Source organism: Peromyscus maniculatus, chromosome 15, assembly GCF_049852395.1.
Source record: "Peromyscus maniculatus bairdii isolate BWxNUB_F1_BW_parent chromosome 15, HU_Pman_BW_mat_3.1, whole genome shotgun sequence".
Taxonomy (NCBI): Eukaryota; Metazoa; Chordata; class Mammalia; order Rodentia; family Cricetidae; genus Peromyscus; species Peromyscus maniculatus.
The window spans coordinates 80,196,914-80,224,676 of record NC_134866.1 but is presented as its reverse complement, the minus strand read 5'-3'; the positions used below and the strand labels follow the sequence as shown (position 1 = coordinate 80,224,676).

General features: G+C 42.9%; 1 protein-coding gene and 1 pseudogene across 1 annotated transcript in view; one reads left to right on the top strand and one right to left on the bottom strand.

The window, feature by feature from the left end:
* Mast4 (microtubule associated serine/threonine kinase family member 4) overlaps positions 1-27,763 on the bottom strand; it is a 594,548-nt gene that overhangs the window by 547,630 nt on the left and 19,155 nt on the right. The gene's annotated exons all lie outside the window — the stretch shown is intronic.
* LOC102912779 (thymosin beta-10 pseudogene) lies at positions 13,314-13,448 on the top strand (annotated as a pseudogene).

Genomic DNA, 27,763 nt, shown 5'->3' with positions numbered 1-27,763 from the left:
CATTTAGCAAGACATTATCCATTGCTTCCCCAGCCACAGCTGTTGGGCTGGGTTTATAGTGTCCGACATCAGTTCCCTCTGTGAAACACATTTTAAATCCAGTCAGAAATCTGTTGGTCACCCCAACAGCAGACTTGCCACTGTGCACGGATACACAGCACCCATGACCACCTGCCCAACAGATACACACAATCCCATCATGGAGGGAGGGGTGCTCACAAGGCCCCATCTTTCCCTGAGAATTTATTTGAAATCAATGCTGGATGAGGGAAGGAGAGACGTTTTCTTCAGTGCTGTAGCCACTGGTAAGGTGCTCAGGCTCTTGTCTCCGCTGACTAGCTAGGAGTGGTCAGGGTCCCCAGCTGAGTAAGATTACTGATGCAGATTCTCCTCAAGTAACCTCCATTGAACCTTCTGGCTTTATGAGGGTGAGCCAGCAAGGACAGTGGAACAACCTTGAGAGATTTCAAACACTATTCTGTTTGGAGAAAATGTGTAAAAAAGTTTTTCTCAGGGCTGGGGGAATGGCTTAACTGTTAAAGTATCTGCTACCCAAACATAAGTCCTTCAGTCTGAATAGCCAGGAGGCCCATGTGAAGGTCAGCCCACTGCGGAGGTGATGGAGGCAGGCAGGTGCCTGGAGCTTGCTGGCCAGCCAGTCTAGTCAAATAAGTGAGCTCCATACCAGGGAGAGACTCTGCCTCAAAAGAATAAGGCAGAGAGACTGGAAGACGCGTGACATTGAACTTGTGGCCTCCACGTGCATGTATACATGTACACACACACACCTGCCTAAGTAATACACAAAGACACCACGCCACGTGTGCACACATACACACTCAAAAGTTTCTCTACGTGCAGACATCTGCTCCATTAACCACAGTGGAAAACACTAACCTCGATCCACTCAGGGGTCAGCAGCATGTGCTTAAAACCAAACTGAAACTAAGTATTCTGTGACTGAATCATCAAATCCACCACCACAACAGAGTTCTTATACTACTAAACCTGGCCACCATCTATCTGCCTCATCATTTTAACAAATTAACTAGGATAAAATTCTCTATCCCCTTCAGTCTGGGGGGGGGGAGAAACTAAATTTAGGATGCTGTATTTTAAATAGCTGTCTATAAAAGCATTGCAAATACAAAATAATAGGCAAAAATTCCAAAAATGGAAAATATAGCTTAATCCTAACACATTTTCCCATGATAACTTCTAAGAAATGACTCAAAGTACAGTTCTCCATAGCCCTGAGTCTTTGTGTCTTAGATTCATCGGATGTAAGGTAACAGAGCTGGAGTGATGGTGGTTCAAATCCCTCCTGCTCACATGCTCTGGGACACTTGGTACAAGGTCTTATGATTCCTGTCCTACCATAAATCCTCAAAACAGAAGTTTGCCCAATGCTTTCTCTGTGGCTCTAGGGAGGCAGATACCACTCACTCCCTGAAGCCTTTACCAACCTCACTTCTAATTCTGTACTGAGAGGTTTCTAAGATCCCACCCAAGTCTAATATCATGCACTGTCACCTCCACACTCCTTCCCAAAATTAGAAGACTGCCATCCCCACCAAGGTCACAACATGGCTACAATTATGGTCAAATACACTTCAGACAACATCATGTCCAATTTCAATTTTAAAAATCAGCTATTTCAGTCTTGATTATGGTTTTTTGGGGGGTTATTTTTGTTTTTTGACTTTTCTTTCTTTCTTTCTTTCTCTCTCTCTCTCTCTCTCTCTCTCTCTCTCTCTCTCTCTCTCTCTCTTTCTTTCTTTCTTTCTTTTTGAAACAGGGTCTCACTGGGTAGCCCTAGCTGGCCATGAGCTCATTATGTTCCTGCTCCAGCTTTCCAGCTGCTAGGACTGCAGGTATGTGCAGGTGTGGACCACCACACCAGGGGAAATCTACTACTTGTAACACAGCTGTTTGAAACAAAGAATGCTATTCGTTAGAAAGGTGGCCTGCGCTTGTGGCCTCCATAGCACTGTCTGTGAAATGGCAGCATCATTGTGAACTCCTGCTCCTTTGGGCCTGGCCATTCCTCTCTGTAGCCCTTGGGAGCCAGTGTAAAGGAATGGTGTCCTGGTCAGGGTGACTGTTGCTGAGATGAAACACTATGATCAAAGCAACTTGGGGCAGGATCCTGGAGGCAAGAGCTGACATAAGGCCATGGAGGAGCATTGTTTACTGGCATGTTCCACATGGGCTTGCTCAACTTGCTTTCTTATAGAACCAGGAACACTAGCCCTAGAGTGGCCCCACCCACAATGGACCGGGTCCTAAGAAAATGCCCTACAGGCTTGCCAAAGCCCCATCTTATGGAGGAATTTTCTCAACTGAGGCTCACTACTCTCCAATGACTCTAGCTTGTGTCAAGTTGACATAAAACGAGCCAGCACATGGAGTAGAATTCTACCCCCATGGAGTAGAATTCCTAAAGCTGGGGTTGCTTCTCTCCTAGACCTCCATATAAGCTGAGGTGAACCAAAAGGACTTCTCTCTCAATAATTTGAATCAACAAAGTAACTCCGTTAAGACGGTGGGAATGTAAGAGCTTAGAGTGCTGCCCTGAGAGAAGGCTCTGGTTCATTCAGTGAGTTTGTAATACATCCTTTCACCCTTTGCCCTGTCTGCTGCAAACTGGCCCCAACGCCAGCAATGTGCTAGATAGTCCTCAGATCCAAACTCTGGGGAAATGAAGGTCTGATCAGTAATCTCTTTTACATAAAGCTGGTTGCTAGATTCCAAGAACTGGAGATTTGGCAAGCTACGGGTATTATTCATACATCCACCTAAAAGAATCTAAAGTTTCCATTCAGTCTGAAGAAAAGAAGAAAAACCCAGTCAAGCTGAACTTCCCCTCCACTGCTTAAATGCTGTAGTCAACATCCAAAGGCATGGTTTGAAAAAAAATTCTACTTAAAAAATGAACATTTACTTAAAACTGAAGACTCAGGATTAGAGGACTCAGTAATTCAAGGAGCCAATAGTCACTACTACAGCTTTTGATCAAAACTCATTTTCTCATCTTCTCCTCTGAAAGCTTTCTGGGTCACTTGGAAGTGATAAAAATCATGTCAGGATCCTCTTTCCAAATAAGTCCCTTACAATCAGGACCATCAGCAACAATGAGAGAGCAAATGAATTTTCCATTTGTATTTAAACTTAATCATGGCTTAAACTGAAAGAAAACAATTTAATATATGGAGGTAGACTGAACTCACAGGAATTATGTTGCTCAAAAAAATATTAATTTTTGACTAGCAAAAGAAAAAGATGTCAATGGGGGAAAATTTGGCATAGAAAAAGCAGCTGAAGCCGAAAGAAAATTTAAAAGTGCAGCCTAAGCCCTGGTGTGAAGGTGATGAGACATGGGTATGTTATACTCAGCACCACAATTCCTACGAAGATCACCTTAACTGTTCACTGTGTTTGGTTTGTTTTACACTTATTTAGGTGTGTGTGCATGCCTGTGTGTGTGTGTGTGTGTGTGTGTGTGTGTGTGTGTGTGTGTGTGTGTATGCATACATGGGTATGTGAACATTCACATGCATGCATATCATGTTACATATGTATATGTGAGGGTCAGAAGAAAGCTTACAGCGGTGGGTTTTCTCCTTCCATCATGCAGGTTCCAGGATCACACTCCAACTGCCAAGGTTAACGGCAAGTGCCCTTCCCTACTGATTCATCATCAGCTTGCTTTAGAGTCTCACGCCATGTAGTTTCAATCGCTTCCTTGAACTCCACACGTGGGGCTGTGGTACTGGAAGTATGGATCTGTGCAGGCATCATAATGCCAGAGATCACAGCACACAGTAGCAGCTTCAAGATGATCCCCATAAAAAGGGAAGCTCCACACAGGCTTCCCCCTCTGTCAGCACTCCCGCAAATCCTTCCTCAGAACTATGCTTCAGAAACAACAGAAACAGGTTAACTGAGTATCTTCCAAGTCTACTCTGCATGACTTTATATTTAATTCTATAACATTAGATAATCACTCAACCACAAGGGGGGGGGAGGGAGAGAGAGAGAGAGAGAGAGAGAGAGAGAGAGAGAGAGAGAGAGAGAAGGAGGAGGAGGAGGAGGAGGAGGAGGAGGAGGAGGAGGAGGAGAAGGAGGAGAGGGGAAGGGAGGAAAAGAGGGAGGGAGAAAGGAAGGAAGGGAGGGAGAGAGAAGGAAGGAAGGAAGGAAGGAAGGAAGGAAGAAGAAAAGAGAAGAGAAGAGAAGAGAAGAGAAGAGAAGAGAAGAGAAGAGAAGAAAAGAAAAGAAAAGAAAAGAAAAGAAAAGAAAAGAAAAGAAAAGAAAAGAAAAGAAAAGAAAAGAAAAGAAAAGAAAAGAAAAGAAAGGAGAACAAACCATTTCTGTCCTGGGATTCAGATTTGAACACACGTCAGCCATCTATCTGTTTAAAGAATCATTCAGGCCGCTGAAAGAAAACTCAAATGCTCCATATTCTGACATTCACACTGAATGATTTTTGTAGCAAAGGTTATGACTGCAACATGGAGTAAGTGCCTGGTGTGTCTTCTTGCCAGCATTCCAGCTCGCTGCCCAGGAGCATGACACCAACCACAGCATGCCACACTGGAAGGCGCAATCCATGCTGTGCCCAACCTCCACCCCCAGGAAGAATACCACCCGACAGTATAGGCAATGTAGCCCAACTCAGGACCAGTAAGTAACAAAGTGCTGAGTGCCCGATTTTGTTTGAATGTTCCCAGAATCGAGAATTCTCAGGATGTATAATTATGGATAGTAACATAATTGTCTCTAGTAATCCTCAGTGGAAAGAAGAATAGGAATAAGTTGACAAGATGTGAAAGATGTCATATCTAGACAAGCAGAGAAGCGGAGCTGCTTCTGCTCATCATTTGTTATCATTCTTGTTCCTTCTCTGCCCCGCCCACTTGCCCACCTTCACAGACATCATTTCACTACACCAATAAATTCCAGGATATGTCTCTCCAAGATGACAAGTCTTTTCAAATGTAACTGCAATATGGTTATCACATCTAAAATTTGAAAAGTAATTCCTTCAGAGCAAGTATCCAACCACGAAATTTTCCCAGTTGCTTCAAAACAGTTTTGGTCTACTTGGACTAAGACAAAAATAATGCCTACATGCTACAGCTGATGGGAATATTTCTAAGTCTTTTTTTTTTTAATTCTGAGGTTCCTCTTCCATGTTCTTATTCCCTGTAATTTATTTACTTATCCTTGGTTCAGATTTTGCTGACAGAACCTCCATGACTACACGGTAGTTAGATCCAAGATTTGAACAGCATCTGGCTCTTTCTCATTTGTAAAATAGAATAAATCAGGCCAGTGAGATGGATCAGTGGGTAAGGGCACTTGCCATCAAACCAGACAGCTTGAGTTTGCTCTCCAGAACCTGCATGATGGAAGGAGAGAACTGACTCCAGCAAGTTGTCCTCTGACCTTTACACAGTAGTGCATGTATACATGTACACACATGCACACAATGTCAAAGAAAACAAAGATAACAGATCCCAATTGGTGTTGTATATTTCCATTAATAGGCATATTATGCCTACATGTTGTTTGTGTGTGGTGTTAGTGGCTATTAAAGGTCCATTATTTCATTAGCATTTATAAAACTGTAATATTCTATCCATCAGTTCTTCATTTGTTAACCAAACAGTCCTGCACACAGAAACTTCTGATCAATTATGTCATCATATTGAGGGGCAAATCCAATTGGAAAGGCGGGATAAATGATTCCCTTATGCCCCTATTTATCACTTTCAAAGTAACGAGTTAATTTCCTCCTTCAAAGGTTGACTAATAGTTCTTTTTATATCATTATGAAGTCACAGATTTAAACACATTTGACGTATTTCAGTTTGGTGGGATTATTCTTATCGACCCTCAAACTTGCACATGGGCAGCAGTGCAAGACTCCTGAGTCCTTCTGACAGCTCCTTGTAGCCTGGGATTGCCTCCTTGCTTTCCAGAGCTAACAAGTTGTTTCTCATTCATGATTCCCATTTTCAACCCCCCCTCCCCCGACTTGGAGTCTGCTGTGCTTCCCAGCAGCCCTAACTCCTTTAGTAGGAAGTAGTAATTAGAGGCAATCTGGCTACAGAAATGCTCATTGAAACTAGATTGGCATTTCCAAGCATTTTTAGTGGGTGAGCAAACAAACATATCTTTAAAATACCTAATGGGTAAACTACACTCTATATCTCATAAAGGGCTATTATTTAAAACATATAGTCAGCTCGTCAAACTCAACACCAAAAAAAAAAAAAAAAAGAGCAACACTTAAAATACCTGTGTGGTGGTGGCGCACACCTTTAATCCCAGCACTCTGGAGGCAGAGGCAGGTGGATCTCTGTGTTTTCGAGGCCAATCTGGTCTACAAAGTGAGTTCAAGGACAGCCAAAGCTACACACAAAGACCTTGTCTTGAAAATCGTATATATATGGAAGAAATTCAAATAGCAAGAACACATGAAAGGTGCTCAGTGTCTCTAGCCATCAGGGACATGCAAATCCAACCCTTTATGTGATATCATCTCCCATCTGTCAAGATGTCTCTTATCAGAACAACAAGGACCTAGTGTGAGTGAGTGTGGAGAGAAAAGGGAACTTCAGCGTACTGCTGGCAGGAATGTAAATTAGTACAGTTACAATGGAAAACAGTGTGGAGATTCCTCAAAACACCGACAATGAAATTGTTCTACAATCTAGAAACCCAGGTACTGAGTATGTAAAGACATGAAACCAACAGCCAAACCAACAAACCAACCATAGAGATATGTGCACATCATGTTTACTCAGTTTACCCATCATAGCCAAGAAACCTAAAAGACCACTACTGAATTACCAAATGGCAAAGTTGTGTGTGTGTGTGTGTGTGTGTGTGTGTGTATTACATAACATATATTTTCTTTATTTATAAATTACATATAATTTATAAATATAATTATTTTATATACAATTGTTATATAGCTATATGTTATATTTCTATATATGTATTTATAAAGAAATACAAAGATACAAACAATGTTAATACTATTAAGCCTTTAAATAGGAAACCCTAGGCTGGAGATGTGACTCAGAAAGTAGAACACTTGCCAAGGACAGATGGAGACCTGTATTCAATCTCCATTACTACATGAGCCAGATGTGATGGCTTCATACCCATAATCCCCATAGTTAAGATGCTGCTTGGCTACACGGTGAGACTGAGGCCAGTACAGACTACACAAGATCCCATCTGAAAAAAAAAATAATTAAAAAAGGAGATTGTTGTGTGACCATTTTTGACAATATGACTAAAACGGGAAGACATTATACATTAAAGCGAAATAAGACAGGCACAGAATTTAAAAAAAAACTGCATAATTTCTCTTACGTGTAGAATCTAAAAAAGAAGACATAGGAAACGAAAGGAGAGTTGATGGGAAGATGTAGGTCAAAGAATGCAAACCTGTAGCTATGGACTTATAAATAGATCGAGAGCAAAGGCACAAGAGGAGGACAGCAGTTCGCACTGGGAACGGAGCTTTGCCGAGAGTGGATTTCACGTGTCTAATGACAAAGAGCGCTTGAGATGGTTGCTATGCTGATCAGCTGTACCGCACTGGTCTTTCCAGGCGCACATTCTATCAAATCACATTGTATACCTTCAATACGTAGGTTTTTTTTTTATCATGAATTCCTACTAATACGGACTGAAATTTAAGACTCCTGGGTTCTTCATCAATGTAAAATATTACATCTATATTCCTTTTCATAGGCATCCCAAAAGTCCCAGTTCAGAATGGCACCCAAAATAGTTATTAACTTGCTTTGCCTCAAGTTCACAGTTTCAGAACCAGGGTACTATCAGTATTAACAATATTGTTATTAAGATCGTTTGAAACTTTGAGGATAAGAGGGAATAGTTTGGGTCCCTAGGAATTCACAATGCTGTGCTTAAAGTCCCTGAACACAGCTCCATTTGCAAGGTTATTCCATTTCCTTGATGGTATATTGTATATTTGTTTTAATCTGCTTTTGATTTGAATTCTTTTTGTTTGTTTGGAGGTGCTTCTAAGCAACCCATCAATGACTATACCACTAATTATCTTCATGTGGGTGGCCACAATTGGATGTCCAGTGCAAAAGTTTCCAAGCTCTTGACTCAGCTACCCAATGAAATATACAATTTTGATATTTGAGAGTCTAATAGGCATCCCAAACTTAACATAGTCAAAGAATCCTTACGTGTGAAATGATGATACAAATCTTCCCTCTTTGCCTCCACCCCATGTTGGTAAATGTCACTGTTACTCAAAACAAAAGCTAAGTGTTGTTCTTGGCCTCTGCCTCTACTCAATCCTGCAGTTCTGTTGTCACAAAGTCCTGGTTGGCCGGGCGGTGGTGGCGCACGCCTTTAATCCCAGCACTTGGGAGGCAGAGGCAGGCAGATCTCTGTGAATTCGAGGCCAGCCTGGGCTACAAAGTGAGTTCCAGGAAAGGCGCAAAGCTACACAGAGAAAACCTGTTTCAAAAAAAAAGAAAGAAAGGAAGGGAGGGAGGGAGGGAGGGAGGGAGAGAGAGGGAGAGAGAGAGAGAGAGAGAGAGAGAGAGAGAGAGAGAGAGAGAGAGAGAGAGAGAGAGAGAGAGAGAGAGAGAGAGAAGTAAGTCCTGGTTGTCCCTTACCTTCAGACCTCTCATCTCCATTTCTTGTACCAAGCACTCTAGCAGCTTCAATGGCCTCCTCACATGCCTCATTCTGCCTGACTCCTCACTCAGCATCCTTTTATGTGGTCCTTGTAGGCACTAATTGGATCCTATCATCCTCAAGCCTAAAGCCTTTCTCTTGCACACTGAATGAGTTCCAAACCCTTGCCAATATGCACAGTTTTCTTTCCTGCCTCTTCTCTGGCTCTTTTATGAGGCCACTAAATTCCCTGCTCTCTAAACTAATTCTTAGTGGCTGCCACTCGGCCATCAAATATGCCCCAACTCTTTTTCTCCCAACCTCAATTCACATGGCTCGCCTTGACCTGTGACTGACTGCTTTACAGATCTCTGCTCCCATCCTGACCCCTCCCGGCCCCTCATCCTTTCAGGTCTGTGTGCATCAGCAACACCTCCACCAAGAATCTTTCCCCAAAGACTCTGCTAACTGAATTCACCTCCATTATTTTGACTTTCGTGTAGTTATAACCCATCTACCATACTACCTTGTTTTATAGAAAGGGTCCTGTGTCCTCTCCTGCTTCCTGGAAAATAAACCAGACACAGTATGTTACTCACTAGTAATCAATCTCACAGAAATTACTCACAAAATATCAATCCCAGCCGCTGTCCAGATTCATTGGCACTCTCTTTCCAGTTTATAATGGTAACTGACTCTTTTTATTTCCTCTAGAAGAAAAGAAATATCCATCCAAAGACCTGATTTTACTTTGCAGTCCCTAAATGAAGGCCACATGACTATTCTATTTACTAGTAGAAAGAGATGAATTAGCAGAGGGAAGACCAAGCAAGAGCAAGAGTGAATTCAGGGGGCGTGAGCTGGGACAGCAATGGCACCTTTGTTCTCCACGACCTGACGTCTAGCGTCTCCACTCCCAAGGGCAGGCGACAAGTGCACGCAAACCTGATGCTTCCACGTCCCACTATAGTTTGGCTATCTGAGACCCGATGACAACTCAGAAACGACAGTAATTATTAGAACTGCTGCCAGTGCTTGTCAGCCAGTGCTTTAATCTAAGAGCAGATCTTTTTCTAGACAGAGTTTTTTTTTTAAATATTTTGATAACTGTATTTCACAGACTGAGTTTCAAAGTATTTCTTCTTTGATAGTTTTTTCTTGGGAAGAATGTGAAAAGGATAGGCATTAGATCTTTACATTTCTAGTAGATTTTCAGCATTTTGATGATAACTGTATTTCAATATAATCGGTTTCTTTGGGGCATAATTTTTGTGTCGGGGGCATTTGTTGTTGGTTGTTCTACTCCTTACTCTCTGGGGGGCCCGCCACCCAGCTCCCAAATAAATCACGCAGAGGCTTATTCTTACTTATAAATGCCCAGCCTTAGCTTGGCTTATTTCTAGCCAGATTTTCCTAACTTAAATTATCCTGTCTACCTTATGCCTCTGGGCTTTTACCTTTCTCTATTTTTGTACACCTTTCTTCTTACTCTGTGGCTTTGCTGTGTAGCTGGCCCCCAGAGTCCTCCCCTCCTCCTTTTCTCTCTCCTTGATCCTTTCTTCCCAGATTTCTCCTCCTATTTATTCTCTCTGCCTGCCAACCCCGCCAATCCTTTCTCCTGCCTTACTATTGGCTGTTCAGCTCTTTATTAGACCAATCAGATGTTTTAGACAGGCGAAGTAACACAGCTTCATAGAGTTATACAAATGCAACATAAAAGCACACAACACATCTTTGCATCATTAAATAAATGATCCACAGCATAAACAAAGGTAACACATCTTAAAATAATATTCCACAACAAGCATTTTGGTTTCTGCAGGGCTGGGTATCCAACCAAGTACCTCACACATGCTAGACATACACTCCACCACTGAGCCACACTGCCAGTCCTAATTAGCTCCCTTCAGAACCTTTGTTTATTTTCTGCATTCCAAATTTTGCCTAGTACCACATGCTAATGGTAAAGTGGAACATGAGCAGCAGAAGAGACCCACGGCAGGGAGAAGAATCCTAGCTTTGACTTGCTGCAACTCACCAGAATATGGCCACGCAGAAAAGGAAACCACCTTTTCGCTAATTTTAATGTTGGCCTTCTATTTTCTCCCAGCCAAACACCTTGTTCTGCCTTCACTGAAATGAAGAACCCCACAGCTCTTTCCTGGGAACACACTGCACCCACACTGCCAGAGGTCGTGACAGCCTGGGGAAGCTGGGGAGCGCCTGAGCTTATAGCAAATTTAAGAGCAGGGAGCACTGAACATCTTCTAACAGTGTGTGTGTGTGTGTATGTGTGTGTGTGTGTGAGAGAGAGGGGGGGGGGGAGGGAGAGGGAGAGAGGGAGAGAGATACAGAAACAAACCATCAAAACTAAAAGAAAACAAAGAAATATGACTAACGTGTTATTTCTAAAAGATAATGTTTTAAAATAAGAAAGAAAAACAAACAAAACTTTTTAAGCTACAATAAAATGGAAAATTTCTTCCACAGTATATTGCTAAGTTTGCTAGGAAGGGATCAATATTCTAAAAATACCCGGAGCTCTTGCCAGTCCGTGAGAGAAGAACTGGTTGCCCAGCAGAAAAATGTGCAAAGCCACGGCAAGTCGGGCAAGGAGAAAGTGCCACAAACATACTTTCCAACTCAACCAGTCATCCACCGGAAATAATACGATATTTCCTTTCTATCCACAATTAAATGGGTAAATACTTTGATTTGTCACGCAACCATATTTCAGATTAACAGTGTGTTTAAAAAAAAACAAAAAAACAAAAAACAAAACCTCTGAATTGAACAGTATGAGAAAAGTAGTAATACGTATGACATTTGTTTTCTGGAGGACAATATGGAAATACAGATCCAACATCTTACAGAGGTACCCATTCTTTGTCCCATCAATTGGATTTCTAGGAATTTACCCCAGGAGGAAACTCCAACAAGTATGCAAAGAGTTGATTTGAAAGTAAAATCGAAGTGTGCTCTGCAATAGCAGCCTGAAAGAGTGAACAGAAATAATCTTATGTCCAATAGGAAATGAAATTTTGATGTATCTATACAACATGAAATCACTTTTTAACAGTCTGGTTTTTTTCTCATATGGAAAAACACTTATATCTAAAGTGAGAAAAAAACTAGATTACAAAATCATATGCTTTTCATGAATCATATCTTGGCTTTATAAAAGGTACATGTATGCACATAAAGTAGGTAGCAACGTGTTCACAGCAGTGTTACCTCTTGGTCAGGGGTGTGTCTGAATCATCTGGAATATTAATAATGTATATTTTATAATATTTAAAAAGATATAATTTCCATGTTCAGAATATTCTAGGACAAGGAGAATAACAGAAGAGAACCCAAGGGCAAAGAGTGCTTCCCACAGGCCTACTCAGCTCCTCACCTCAGGAAAGCAGAAGCAGCACGGCCTTCTCTTCAGGACTCAACTTGACCGTGTGTGCCACGCACGCACATGGGGTGTCCTTTTGTTTGTGTACAGGCAGACAAGCCCAGTGTCCCCTCACTAATGGCTCACCAATCTGGGTTGAGAAACTGTGGCTGATAGGACATGAAACCCCCCACACACACTTTCCTTCTGTAGTCTAATTAGGCCAGTGGAGGAGCAATTTGGGCTTCATGGTTTCTGTTTTGTTTTGTTTTGTCTTCATTCGTTTTTGTTAGCATATATTAATTGTACAAAATGATGGATTTCACTCTGGCATCTTCATGCACGTATATAACCTACTTGGATCATAAGCCCCATTCTTGCCCTAAACCCACCATGGTTTGTCTTGGAGAAGGTCACCAGTGCTTTGCTTCCTCGGGTACTATGGAGATTATCTTTCCCTCAAGTGTCACAGAGAGCAGCAGCACATGAAAATGTGACCACTTCTTCCCCTCGTGAGTAAAAAAAATCAGGGAGAAAACCAACCTGAATTTTTCAAAATTTAAAAAATGATGGAATCAAGACTGAATTTAATTCTTAAAAAAAAAAATCAAACAGCAGCAGCAAAAAGCCAATCACATGGTTTGAGGTTCCACACACAACAGTTAAGCCACAAACAGGGCTTTTAAGCATGATTGTAGATAGCATGAGGAAGAAACAAGATCCATTATATGGAAAACAAGGTTCATAAAGAAACAAAGAGCCAGTAACAGAAAGCAAATAACTCCAGAACAGACTTCACTCCTCACTGAGCCAGCCCAGAGGCTCCCCAGGAGCCTGGGCGCACCCAAGGGGCCCTGTAACATGAGCCTCCTGTGAATTAGGGTCTCACAGGGGTTTTCCTTCAGTGTGCACCTCCCCAGGAGCTGCTAGCTTCTGGGCACCAAATCATCTTCTAAAAGAACCCTGAGCAAAGGGCTAAGAGTAGGGGTCAGAGCTCAGTGGCCAGGGGCGGAAGCAATCCTGCAGATTTAGGATACCTACACAACTAGATGATGGGCATCTACCAGAAACAAATGAACTCAAGGCAGGCGACCTGTTTGGAAAATCCGCCCAACAGCCTTAGAAAACAATTCAGAAGAGCACCTGAATTCTACAAATAAAGGAGCCAAGCCCTGGCTCCCCAGCTGTCACACACAGCCAGAGGTGAACAAAAGGAACTCTAACCAGAGGGGAAAGGTCCGGTAAGATGGCAGACAAGCTGGACATGAAGGAAATCTCCAGCTTCCATAAGGCCAGGCTGAAGAAAGCTCAGACGCAGGAGAAGGTCACCATGCCGACCAAAGACTCCCCTGAGCAGGAAAAGAGAAGTGAAATTCTCTAAAAGCCTAGACCAGGGGATTTCTCCACCCCACCCCATCATCTCCGAGACCACCTGGTGATGTGGAGGAAGAGTCCCATGCAAGATGAATGCGAGCCCCAAGCTGCAGCTCCCTTAGCCTACAGTGATGGTGAGAGAGGCCACACCTTCTTAGAACAATCTGTCATACGAGATAGACAAAAGTTCTGTGTCCTCTCAACAGATGAGATCATAGCATTGGGGGAACGATTCTGTAGCTGTACGAAGTCAACCCCACAATTCGGGGAAGATAAATACCAAACAATAAGAAGTGGTTAGTGGACTACAAAGAAAAATTAATACAAATTACTGGTGACTAAACAGAAAGGAAAAGGAAGTGCCTGTACTAATATATATATATATTGAAAATGAACTCCATGCTACCCTTAAAACTGTCAACAGCTTTTAAAAGTGGTGTAACACATTGCTGGTAAGTTACCATAATAGAGTTCACTGTTGAACTTTTCTAGAATGGACGGGTAGAATCTTTTTTTGAAAATCCGCTTGGCTCTGTGTGTGTGTGTGTGTGTGTGTGTGTGTGTGTGTGTGTGTGTGTGTGTGTACCAAAAGAGTGGGATTCTTGTATACTGGTGGCACAAGCAACAAGACCAAGCCAAGGATAAAGTTCTCAATGGTCTCGTATGATGTGGTTCAGGTACAGCTTGTGGAGACTGAGCCTGTGAAACCAACGTTCACGATTTTGGAGAGACATCTGTACTTGTCATTCAGGCAAGGCTCCATACAGCACTTCCCTCCCATTTGAGTTCATTTGGATATGAGAACTGTAACCACACAGGCCTCCGTGGGGAGCAACTCATAAATAGAGGCATCTCGATGTCCAAACACAGGAAGCACAAGTGGGCCCTGGGAGGAATTCAAACCACAAACAGTACGCTGGAAGAATCATGACATCAGCTCTGTGGTTCCTCCCGCACACTCAAGAGCCCATCTAGACTTCCCCCTCTTCAGAGTCTCCTTGGCTCCCCAATCTAGCCAACTCTGCTCACTCAACTGCTTGAAAGTGACCCTCTGAGGCTGGCCCCAAAAGGTGGCCTTAATACCAAGTGACTATGACCTCTCAACCAAGCTCTCCCCCCAACCCCCCACAATTCCAATTCCAAATAGAGTCCTTGCCGACAGTTTGGTTTCAGCGTTTCAAAGCACCACAGCAAGACGGTTGTCAGAAGCCACACTCTGATTTGGACTCTTGTCCCGGGCTAATGATATGTGAGCCAGCCAGTCCTCCCCTCTACCTCTGGATAGCAGCAGGGAAGACAAACCATAATTAGGAAGGGAAAGAATGGACCCTGCAGTGCTCTGGGTGGCTGAGCCATGCTGCTCCAGGGGAACATGTGAACTCTGAGTGCTGCTCCTCAGCCTGAGCTTCGAGGCAATGTGCAAAAGTAAGGCTCCTGAGCCCTTGCAAAAGCCACAGGAAGAATCTGCTAGCTAACCTCAGTTCCTGGTAAACACTGAATAACATAGCAGTGCCGTCTTTCCGACTCTTTGACCTAGGATTCTGCTTATGAGAGCATTCTCCAGGCATCTATCTGAGCGCTGACACAACAAGGTACCAGCAGCTTTAGAGCCCTTGTCTGCCAGTCAGGAAGTCACGTGGGCTGTGTGCATTCAACTCTCTGCTTCTTGCAGAGACACTTGCCCATCAGATCAGAGTCGTGCCCTACACCAGCATGAGCACATCTTAATTCTATCAGCAATGTCTCTCTCCAAATAAGGTTACATGCTGAGATCCTGGCGGTTAGGACTTTAAACTGTAAATTCTAAGCAATTACAACCCATGATGCCCACATTCTTCTTATGGATATTTTGACAGGAAAATAATCCAAAGAAGAACATTTTACAAATGGAAAGGTTTAGTAAGCCATTTTTGATAATGACCACCCAGAAGCCAGTAGCCAGTAAAGCTTCTGGAACATCCCTCTAGACAACAGAGCACACACAGCCTGTGAGAATTGAGGGTCTCAAGTCTTACTTCCTGCATGTAGTTCAAACCTGGATCTGCCCTGGTTAGCTAAACAGCCCTTGCCAAACTACTTAAATGCTCTTGGTTGAGTTTCCTTATCTGTAACCTAGGGAGGTAAAACCCTTTCCTCATGGGGTTATATCAAGGATTAAACAGAATCTCACTACGATAATTATACAAGGGGCCCAAGCATTAAGTTACGCAAAATATAGATCTTGCTATTGTCAAGTTACATGGGAGCAAACTTCTGTTATCAGCTCCACAATGCCCAAAGGTCAATAATGGCTTTGCATTCAAATTTACATAATTTGTAGGTGTGTTACTAGACAAAGCCCCTACAGCATTACCTAGCACACAAAAGGTCCTAAATAAATCACCCCCTTCTCACTCACAGCTCACTGCCACAATGAACCTACTGGGATTCCTCTCTTTTACACAGGTGTCTTACATTATCTCAGGCAAACTTAGTAAGTAAAATGTAATATTCAAGTTGAGAGATCAAAGTGGACATACTCGACACGAAAACTCCAAATCCCAGGATGCTTTTTACGTAAGGCCCTGCATCACAGCTTCACATGCAATTCCTGACCTCAGTTTAGACATCTCCACCCAGCCCACCTTTCTAGAACATAAATGAAATTCTCAAGTCCATTTACTGCAATTCCCTGACCTCATTCCTAAGACTTAAAGTTTAGCAAGAACATTTTTACTATTAGACCCATAATCCAACTAATTTGATTACCTACTTTTTAACTCCATTGACAGACTGAGACAAAAAAAAAAAAAGAATAAACTACCGTGGGAAAGCTATTTTTAAAGCTACAAGATTGAAGGCATCCAAGTCAGAGGACAGCCATGGGACAAAGCATCCATGTATAATGCTCCCAAGTGCAGCATCTGAAGGGCCAGGCGACCAGCTTCTCCAGTGCCAGCGGAGTACTAGTATGAACCAGCTCAGTTACCCAGAAACCCGTATGGCAGCACAGACTGAGACACACCATGTAAATACTTCAAAGTTCCGGTATTCTCTACCGGGATAAACCCTGGCTTACGAGAAAACTGGTACTAAGATAATCTTTCCTCAAATAGCTCCAGATAGTCCAAGTTTAACTACACACACTGTGATTACCAAAACCAGTGAAGACCGAATCTTAAAGAACCTTTGGAGACAATGCCCTAATTAATACATGAAAATTTTCAACATTTGCTCTAAAAAGCTTCTCAATTTGTTTTATCACTTTATGGAGTTGCCCTGGCTTTGTTTATGCCAATGGTTACAAGACAGCTTGAAAGCAAGAGCAGGGACCAACTTCGGTGGAGAAGCCACTCCCCACAATGAGATCCCCATCACAGCTCTGCCCATCTGTCTGCCTGCGTGGCTTCTCTGTCTCTAGGCACTCTGAAGCCAAGACTCAGACTTACCAGGATGCTGCTGGACAACATAAGTGGTCGAGTTTGAAGGACTTTGCAACTCTTTACAGGAAGAACTATGGATTGAGTTTGGTCTCCCTGCATCCTGCAGGCTTTTTTTTTTTTTTTCCAACATTCTTGAGCAGCTGTTCCCAATGCTGTTGAAATCAGCATGTCTCCAAGGAGTGCAAAGCCACACAGAAGTCACGTCACATTTATTTAGTCTGGAGTTAGGCCCTATTTTTGGTAATGGTGGTAGTGATATTTTGTTTTTCCTAAAATTCTCAAATGACTTTAATATGTAACCAGGGCTGAAAACTATGACTCTGATGTGGTCCTTTCTCATTACGAAAGGTGAAGCCTAATAGGCTTTAAATGACTGTTGAAGGCCCCACCCCACCCTAAAGTCCACTACTCCATCCTTGCTTCTTGCAAGTTGTTTTTTTTGTTTTGAGTTCTTTGGGCTTTTGTTTTAGTTTTTGGCTTTTCAAGATAGGATTTCTCTGTGTTGCCCTAGCTGTCCTCGAACTCACAGAGATCTGCCTGCCTCTGACTCCCAAGTGCTGAGATTAAAGGCCTGTGTGCCGCAGCAGCAGCAGCCGCCGCCACCACCACAACCACCACCACCACCACCACCACCACCACCACCACCACCACCACCACCGCCGCCGCCGCCGCCTGGCTATTTTTACCTTTTTGAGGAACCGTCCCACTGACTCCGATAATGGCCGCCCAAGTTTACATTCCCACCAGCAGTGAGTAGGGGCTCTTCCATCTCTATGTCCTCATCTGCATTTGTTATTTCCATTCTTGATGATAGTCATGCTGGGATGAGATGGAATCTCAAAGCATTCCCATTGGTCATTGTGGAAAATCTCTCAGTCCTCAATAACAAGAAAAGCTTCTCCCAAGCAATTGCTTCACTCTGCCTTCAAAACACTGAATCATATAAAAATCCTATTTTCTTCTCTGGCTTACTATGATGATTCATCTTGTCAACTGGATGGCACTGAGAAGTAACTGGGAGATTGGTCCAGCACACCTCTGGCTGTGTCTGTGAGGATGTTTCCAGAGAGGATGAACGAAGGACATAAACTATATCCTGCGTATGTGCAGCATGATTCTGTAGGCTGCAGGCCCAGGCACGATAAAGGTTGGAGGAGGGAGCAGCTGGCTCAAGCATCCTGTCTGTCTCCGCCTCTGCCCGCCAATAGGTGAACAGCTCTGCTCCCATCACCTGCTTCCTGCCATGATGGTCTGCCAAACCATGAACCCAAGAAGTAATAGAGCCAACGGACCTTGGACTGAAATCTCTAACTATGAATCCCCCCCCCCAAAAAAAATACCTTTCTCTTTACAGTAGGTGCTGTGTTGTAGCACTAAAAAAAAACTGCCCAGGCTATTCAAATGCTCTGAAATTCAGAACCAAGTGTGGGCCCTCTTCAAACAAGCACATAGAACTGTTTTTGAACATTCTCACACACTAATCTCAACCTAAATATCACCGACAACCTAAATATTATATATATTTAGGAGCTGTACCACTTGGAATTTATATACATACATACACACACACAGTAAAATGATTACCAAGTTTAGCCAATCAATATGTCTATTATTATCATTCACATAGTGTTATCATGTGTGTGTGATGAGCTAAATTAGCAGATTTCAAGCATACAGTACATTACTGGAAATTCTCAGCAAGCTGTTGTCAAATCTTCAGAACTTAGCCATTATGCATGAGTCAAAATTTAGACCCTTTAACCAACATCCCTCTCCCCCAAACCCTGGTAATCAAACTCTGTGTTGGATTCCACACACCCATGAGATGACAGTTTTTCTGTGCCTCATTTCACTGAACAAACTGTCCTCTAGCTCTAGCTGTTGCTACAAATAGGACTTCCTTTGTTAATCCTGAAAGCAGTATCCCATTATCCACATACACACTCTCTCTACCCAATCACCCGCTGAACAACATTTAGATTGTTTCCATATCTTAGCCCGTGTGCATGATGTTGTTACACAACGAACATGGGAGGCAGTTATCTCTTCACCATTCTAATTTTGCTTCCTTTGTATGTAGATGTATATATCTGTATGTGTCTGTGGGTTTGTGGACGAGCACACATGCGAGCGCGCGCGCGCACACACACACACACACACACACACACACACACACACACTCTCTCTCTCTCTCTCTCTCTCTCTCTCTCTCTCTCTCTCTCTCTCTCCCTCCAGAGGCAGGATTATTGATCATAGGATAGGTCTCCTTGTAATTTGCACTGACTTCTATTCCCATTAGTAACATATGATGCTCCCTTTCTCCACATCTTTGCCCATACCTGTTATCTTTCATTGTTTCAGGAATTTCATTTGATTTTGCCTGATGACTGGTGATCCTGGCCACCTTCTTCTCTACTTGTTAACTGTTTGGATTTCTTTCACAGGGTCTTTTCAGATCCTTTGCCCTTTGTAAAACTGATATTCACCAGTATTCTCACTGGCCATACTGTATTCTAGAAAGGTTATAATCCTGCCTTGAGGGTAACAAGCTAGTACCTAAGAGTGTTCCTATGACAACACCCTATATTTACAAATGGAGCACTTGTTGTAAATGTATTTTTGCTGACTTAAACACAGAAACACAGACGCTTTAAAGGGTAAAGTGGAAACTCAAGAGCCAGATCATTCCATAGTCTGGATCCTTCCCACTTGTCACAATCAATCAAGTATTACAGGATGTGGTTTCGTAAAGGAGGTAAAAACCAACTATACACCCATGAACAGAAGCCACAGTAAGACCAAACGTCACAGTGTACTCTGAGAGTCCAGAATTACTGGAGAAAATACAAAGATTCGTGGCATGGTTTCTGTGTGAAGGGAGTGTTCTGGTTGCCATGCTTGTACGATAAGCCCCAGTGATACTTTCATTTTCATGTTTCCTCAACTGCACAGGAAATATTTAGTCCGATATAATCTCCCTTGACTATCTCTCTGTGCTTTTTCCTGCCTGTGCTTCTGGTGTCATTTTCAAAACACATGTGACCAAAGTTGAGAAGCTTTTCCTTATATTTTCTTCTGGAGTTTTACAATTTTGAGTCTCACATTTAAGATTCTGGACACCTGTCACACACCACCCACAAATCGGTCCACCAAACCTGGACCGATTACATTGTTTTGCACATAGATGGCATTCCAAGCACCATTTGCTGGAGACTTCTCTTTCCCTTCATGTTCTCAGGACCTATGTTCAGGATGAGTTCATGACAAATGTAGAGATTTATTCCAGGTCCTCTATTCTGACAAACCAGTCTGAATGCTTTATGGCATTACCAAACAGTTGTAACAATAACGTAATTTAAAGTCAGAAAGCATGAGGTCTCCAGTGTGGACCAAATGCTTTGGCTATTTGGGGCCTTTTGTGGTTCAATCTGAATTTTAGGATTTTTATATTTATGTAAAGAAAACATTACTTTGATAAGAACTAAATAGTATGGCAACAGAATTTGGTTTGCTTTGAGCAGTATGGACATTTTAACGATATTCATCCTGTCATTTTCCAAGCCATTACCATCTCTGTCTCTTTTTTAGATTTCAATAATGGCTTTCCAATAGGTCTCAGAGTTTCCAATCTTGCATGTTTTTAATCCAGCTTGTTTTGTTTTTTTGTTTGTTTGTTTGTTTTTGAGACACGGTTTCTCTGTAGAGGCCTGGCTGTCCTAGAACTCATTTTGTCGTCCAGACTGGCCTCAAACTCACAGAGATTCTCTTGCCTCTGCCTCCTGAGAGTTGGGATTACTGTGTAATCCAGGAACCTGAGACATCTTTTCCTTGCATTGTACATTTCCTCCCATATCTTATAAATGTTTAATGTGTACATCTTTACCTCTTAAATTCCTAAGTGTTCATTCTTTTTGTTGCTAATACAACTCAATTTTCTTAACTTCCCTTTCATACTGTTCGTTGTTGATGTATAAATACAATATTACCATACAAAAATACAATGAATTCTCTTAAAAAATAACATCAGTTGGGTTACAATAGTTTTTGTATAGTCTTTAGGACTTTCCACATGATCATGATATAGTATCAGCAAGTAATGAAAATTTTGCTTTATGGTGGTATTTTATTTGTACTGAAATGTGATTTTAATTGTATGTTAATGAATAAAGTTGCTTGGAGGTCAGAGCTAATAGCAAGCCATAGCAGAGCTGGGTGTTCGTGGCGCACGCCTTTAATCCCAGCACTTGGTAGAAGAGCTAGGTAGATCTCTGTGTGGTCAAGGATACAGCCAGCATTGGAGACATACGCCTTTAATCTCAATACCATAGAAGACCTGGAGGGCTGTACATACAGGCAGTGACGAGGCAGTCATGTGTTTGGGTTTACAACCAATGAGAAGGCAAAACAGAAAGACTATATAAAGACAAACACAGGAAGCAGGTCTCTTTCGGAGAGGTAGGACCACCGCAGGAGGAAGGGTAAGGTTTTAGCTCTGAGCTCTGACCTCTTGGCTTTCTTCTTTACATTGGTTCTGTGTTTCTTATTTAATAAGAGGGTTGGTTACATCTACATTGCTTTTTTTTTTCCTTGCCTGATTGCTCTGCTTAATAGAACTCTAAGAAGGAGCATCCTTGCCTTATTCCACATCTTAAGAAGACAACATCTCAGTTCTTTTTTTTTTTTTAACGTTAATCCCAGTAAATATAATCTTAGTTTTTGGTTTCTTCATATATGGTCTTTACTGATTTGAAGTAAGTGCCTTCTATACTTACTTTGTTGCCTTTTATTCATGAAGAATGCTGAATATTTTTTGAATGTTTTCTCTCCGTCTGTTGAAATAAACATGCCATTTTGTCTATTCTGTTCATGGGGTATATAAATTGATTGATTTACATGTGTGGTCTCATCTTTTCATTCCAGGGATAAACCCAAGTTGGCCATATTACATAATCCTTTTGATGTGCTATAAATCCAGATTGATGGTGTTTAGATGAGAATTTCTGCATGTATGCTCCCTGGAGGTCATAATCTGAGCATCTTGGAGTTCTTTTGTTGTTCTTTTTCTTGTTTTTTCTTTTTGTTGTTGGGGTTTTTTTTTCTTTGTTTTTTCGTACCATTATCCTCAGTGCCTTGTGCATAATAGGTGTTTAAAAAATTGTTTTAGTGGAGAAATAAATGAATAATGAATTTGAAGACATGGGCTATTGACCTTTTATCATGAAACATATAAAAATGCTCAACTATAAAAAGTAAGGGAAAGAAATAAATATAAACATTAACTGCTGCATAACTACCTAGTATATGGCCGATGTCTTTCTGGTCAGGTTATTTATTGTGTTGCTCTCACTGGGGAAATGATCCAAAATGCAAAACGGAGTTATATCTGCAGAAAGATGTTATGTACCTTAAAAAGGCCCTGGTTTTCTGGACATAACACTTGGCCATCTTTTCTCTTTTTCTCATATACTAAAGTATTTCAAAGCCAAAGCTCAACTCCAGAACCTCACCATGAAGCCACTATGTGGAGATGAATGCCATTTAAATGAAATTGTCTTACAACTGCATAACCATCTCCTATCACTTGAGATCCCCCAGACCGAACTCCACCCCTCAAAGTTCTGTGTACACCTGATCTCATTTTCCTTAAGCATTCCTGAACTCTTGGAGCACAAAATTAAGACAGTCACCCTCAGCTCCTCCTTTACATCTCTCCGATTTTATTAACAGGACACTGTAGGCAGTACCAGAGAATTCAAGGTGGGGGGGGGGGAAACAATCTATTTAGAGACAATTCTAACCTAACTGCAGTGCCATCTCCCATCCATGTCTCCCCTGCTCTGAATTAGGGGAGACATCTGCATTAAAACAGTATCTCTCTTACTCAGAATGCACCTGCTCAAGCTGATTAAGCTCCAACTGAAGTCATAATCCTCCACTTTTAAAATCGCCACCATTCTAACGAAATGAGTTATCACTTCTGTGAGACCTGAAAAAAAAAATCAGGAAGTGTGAAGAACAGAACTGCCTGGATACAGGATGGAAAAGATGGGGGCAGACAAGAGGCAGGGATAGGAGACCAGACAACAACTTCCAGCCAATATTCCCTATAGAAATTCACAGGCATGTGAAGATGCAAGCCACAGACAATTAGCACTCCATCCAGGAGGCTAGTGCCCATGGAGCTCAAGTCTGCTCCCTCAGAAATGCTCCCTGGGAGTTGTTTCACTCAAGGCCATCAGTTAAGGTTGGCTGCCACAACACCCAGTGTTACAGGCGATCGGCTCACACCAATTTCACACAGTCGTAATTTCCCCATTCATAATAAGAGGCAAACACTACAGAACTTTGTTCAGAATTCATCACTGTGCTGAGCTTTTATGATATATTAATTTGCAGGCACGATTCCAAATGGTTTCAATGTGGAGGCTCAGCAGCTAGCATCGCTGAGTTCCATGTATTCCGCTGGCTCACAAAGACGCACCGCAACACGGTGTAATGGCTTTACTATAAAAATGCTACAGAGGGCCAAAGGCCCCCCTCTCCTACTGCATGAGGTTTCATCTAAGGATAATGGGGCATGATTTGTCCTACGGAACATTTTGATAACACTGTACTATAATTACTGGATCATAATCATTTTTAAATATTACTCCTGTGTTCAGTTTATCAGAAAGAAGAAAAAAAACCTTAAACCTTTCACTCAAGTCAACACCTTGAAGTCTACTGTAACACAGTTGCCTGACCTCATGCTGACCTCATACACTTTTTTATTATTATTTTTAAAGGCATAAGAGCATATGCTACAGGGGTAGATTTACAGGGCGGGGGGGGGGGGGGGGGGCGCGGCCTGGGAAAATGGCTCCATGGCAAAGTGATGGCTGCCTGAGTTCAGATAAGGACATAAGCAGTACACATAGAAACAAACCTAGCCTGGCTACAGGTGTCTGGAACCCCTGAATTTGGTGAGCGAGAGAGACATGTGGATCCCCCAGAGCTTGCTGGTCAGTCATCAATCTAACCAATCATTGATTGCCAGGTTCAAGGACAAACCTTGTCTCAAAAATAAAAGGTGGACAGAGACCTAGAAAGACACCTGACATTAGCCTCTGTCCTCTACACTCATGCACGCAAAGACATGTGCACCCCACACACTACACGTATACACATAAAATACACATATACTACATACACAACACATAAAGAGTCCATACATTTGTTGTCTCTAACAACACAAAGAGTAACATCACTAGTTTGTTTTTGTTGTTGTTGTTTTTAACTAATGAATCTAGGAGTCAGCTCAGTCAGTAAAATGCTTTCATTGAATGCATGTGGGCCCAAGTTCAATCCCTAGCACCTAGGTAGACAGCCAGATGTGGTAGCACAGACTTGTAGCCACACTCTTGGGGAGGGGGGGGACAGGGATGGGAGAATACTGGAGGCTCACTGGCAAAACAGTCTCTCATGATTTGTGACTGCTAGACCGCTGAGGGACCATGTCTCTAACAGGTAGATAAGATGACATCCCAGGCCTCTACAGGCACACCCCACCCATACAACTACACTCACACATACATGTGTGCCTACACACACACACAGCAAACAGATCCACTAGATATTTTCTTTCAAAATATACAGATAAGCAGGCTATCGCTGTGGTAATAAACAGGTATGCAAAGCAGTCACCTAGGAACACATGCACAAGCTTATTGAAATATAAAATATTCCCCCAGAATGAAGCCTTCTGAGAATATGCACAGGAATATCTTGGTTACACTGAACCACTGGGAGGGAAATTAGTTTATTTCATTCCTCTTGGCAAACTCACTTAGGCAGATACATGAGCCTCCAGTAGAGAGTCACAGCACACATCTGTGCCCACATGTCTGAGGACAATGTATCCATGATGAGGGAAGGGTAGAAGCAACCAGCAGAATTCTACAGGACCCTGCGGGCATTAATACCACAACATGAATTTTTATGAGTTTTCAAGGAGGAAAAAAACACATGCCCTAACGAAAGGCTAATAAGACCTGACAGCTTCCAGCAAATGGAACATACACCCTGGGGCTCGTACTCACCATGGCCCTGCCTCATGGCTGGCACAGGTGTAATCCGATGCCTAGCTGCTCTTTGTTGTGTTTAGGACCCAGAGGCTTGGGAGTGGGAAGCCTATCAAGCCCAGATACTAAACTGTAGATGATAAAGCTCAGACCTTCTGCAAATCAACATGCTAACAATATGCAAAGAATTGTGGGAGCGACTGTCTCTTCAACAGCACGCTTCTTGCTTAGTTTTCATTCCCCTATCGTCCTCCACAAGGGGTACACCCTCTGCCCTGGGGTGACAGGCCGGCATGAGAGTTAGCTCTGAAAAAAAACATTGCATTTGTGCCCAGCCCAAGGTCCCCTTCTGCTGGTTTAGACAAGGACACCTTGACAGGTTTCTGGTTTTTTCTCTCCTCACATCAGCAAACAACCACGGGTTCAGCGAAATTAAACCTGAGTAACAAAACCCTCCTTTTACAAAATGTGAACTTGGAATTCTTAGGATGCTCAAGGAAATAAAAAGCACTGTACTCCTGATAAGAATGATACTTCTTGATGGTCATCTTGCCTTCTGACAATTCACTCACAAATGATCAGGGTCGACATCCAAAAAACGGTCTCCCGTTAATCGGTGACCTTTTAAAGCAGTGTCGGTCACCCATCACCACAGGAAAAGGTGCTTCCCTCTATGATGAGATGGGCTTACTCCTCTAAAAGCTAGGCTGGGGTGAGAGTATAAATATGCAAGGAAGTATGCTTTCACACGCAAGAGAACTTAGTGTGTGCTACAACATACAGAAACAGGAAAAACAATGTAAGCAGAACCACGGAACCAGAATCTGTGGTTGCACTTAGGGAAGTGTCGTTGGCTGAAGGTAAGGGTAACTGGGAAACAAAGCCAAATGTTGGAAAGCCAAACACTCAAGTTCAAAGCCCATCCCCTCTCTAACCAAGAGATGCAGTAACAGTGACTTGAGTTCTCTGGAAGCTCCCAAATCCTCATCTGTGAAGCAGAACAACCCCACCCTCACACACACCTCCTATGAGGAAGAAAATGATAGATGCACATCAGCACCTAGCACAGCACCTGCGCCTCTCGGGGGCCCTAGTCCATGGCACTGGGGGGGTGAACATCTCCCTCCACACAACAGAGAGCAAGTCTGCGATGTCCACAACCTGGCCCTTCAAACAACTCCAGCATGCCTTGAATATGTGCAGACATGCAGCATCGGGGTCACTCACCTAAATCCTGACACAACCCAAGGCCACGGGCAACATCAATGTAGCCAAAGGGCCCAGAGCCACCCCCCCCCCAGCACCTGTCCAACTCTCACCACCAAAAACACAAGCTCCATGTGTGGCTCATTGTGTTCTAAACCTGTCTTGATTGGTTTGCCTTGGAGTTTTGGTCCATGAATGGCCATTGACCTTATTGTGTCTGTGTTACAGGGGAGCTCAAACCAGGCACACCGTGGGAAGGGACAGACTGAGGCAGGAGCGTGAACAAGCTCCCGGGAGAAGCAGGAAGAGCCAAGCTGAGAGCCACCGCTCCCGGTGGGTCAGGCTTTCCCAGATCTGGGAGGCAATCACTTTGAGCTGCTGAGCCACCTCACTGGTCCTTGGCTGACAGATTTAAGGTCCTCCTTTCCATCCATATGTGAGTGAGCATTTCCAAAGGCTCAGCCACTTTGGTAAAAGAACCTTTTCTTTTTTTTTTTTTTTTCTCCTGGCTTTATATGTTTTTATAGTATGTTATTACACAGATTATTGAGCACTGCAATTCAGCAGCCAGTTGTGGAAAGGCGCTGCCAGTAAGCATTGCTGTCAGGGAAATTAATTAGTCTGGGGGAAGAGAGGGCAGTTCTTAACTATGTATTCAAGACAGAGTCCGTCTTCTTGCCCAGGATTTTGCAAACATGTCGAAATGCCTATCTGTTTAGAGGTTTGCGTGCCCAGTGTCCACGCCCTCTGCAGAACTTCCCCTACACACAGAGGTCACTGGGAGCTTGAGAAGGTAAAGCCCTGATGCAGTGGGCTTTCTAGAATACAGAGAAGAAACATCTCCCCTCCATCATGATGGGGGGCCATCATGCGGCTTTCATCCTCTCTACCAGGACAACCCAAATCCTTCAGACATCTGTTTGACCCCGCCCCCAGACTGTATTGAGAAGAGCCCAGTCCAGCTGATCCAATTCCAGGAAGTCGTCCCTAATAGGTGACCATTGGGCAACGATAATTCCAGACCTCTGGGGGTATAAAATAATCTCTCTTTCGTATCTGACTCTGAGGTGCTCATGTTGACCTGGAGACATTGACTAAACTGTGAAAAAACTTGTTCTCCATACCTATTCACATTCCACAAGGCCCAATGAGGGGACACTGTCCTCGTTAAGTCTCCTATTGTCTTTTGGTGGCCGGTGCTCCTTTTGGACTACTATGTCCCTACAAAGTATACTCTCAACAGACATGTGTGGCACAGTGAGAAGTCACTGATGTGTGTATGAAGATGAATAAGAGGGCTCTGCTCTCTCTCGGCCCAGTGTGGACAGGGGAGTACACATCTCAACCCACTGATATAAGTGTTTGTGGGTCCAAGTGTCCATGGTTATGCCCAGTGTAAGGAGCCGCTCCTGTGCTGGGGTAGGCAAAGGGGAAGCAAACAGCTGACCTTTCAGATAAGACACATCGAGCTCTGGGCACTCTCTCCAATGCCTGGATTTCAATAATTTAATTAGTAATAAAACCCCACAGGGGAGCCAGACCAGATTCCAAGTCATCTAGGCATCTCTGGAACCCAAGTTTCAACCATGAGCACAGCAGTCACCAGGTCACATGTGACCACCACACAGTAAACT